Below are 713 nucleotides of genomic sequence, written 5' to 3'. Positions count from 1 at the left end.
GAGTATTGGGATAAATTGTTCCACATTTATTTGGAAGAATTCAGATATAAATCCATATGTTCTTGGATGATGCTGAATCTCAATGAATAGTTAATTCTTGGTTCTAACCCTAGGTCTTTTGCCTTCTAGAATATGGTATTCCAGGCCCTCCGATCCTTTACTACAGGAACTGTCAGAACCTAGCTAAAACTAACTGTTGCTCCTTGATATTTGAATTCTTTTTGTCTGGAAGGCTGCAGTATTTTTTTTTTCTTTTAGTGAGATTGTAGTTCTAGAGTTTTGCAACAATGTTTTTTGAGGTTTTTCTTGTGGGATGATCACTTTACAAAGGTGATCAATGGATTCTTTCAATGAGTATTTCCCCTTCTATCAGGGCACTTGTCCTTAATGATCTGTTGAAGAATGCTATCCAGGCTCTTTTTTTGACCATGGCCGTAAAGTAGGCCAATAATGTTTAAACTGTTCTAGATCTATTTTCCAAATCATCTTTGTTTCCAATGAAGAATTCATATTTTCTTTCATTTTTTTTTCATTCTTACTAATTTATTTGACTGATTCTTGCTGTCTCATAGAGTCATTAGCTTCCATTTGCTTTTCCATTTCTGTTTTAATTTTTAATGTGTGGTTTTCTTTCAGTTAACTTTTGTATCTCTTTTTCCATTTAGATAATTCTATATTTAAAGGTGTTGTTTTCTTCATGGCATTTTTTTTTT

The sequence above is a fragment of the Antechinus flavipes genome, chromosome X, assembly GCF_016432865.1.
Source record: "Antechinus flavipes isolate AdamAnt ecotype Samford, QLD, Australia chromosome X, AdamAnt_v2, whole genome shotgun sequence".
Taxonomy (NCBI): domain Eukaryota; kingdom Metazoa; phylum Chordata; class Mammalia; order Dasyuromorphia; family Dasyuridae; genus Antechinus; species Antechinus flavipes.
Note: the sequence above shows the minus strand (reverse complement) of the source record.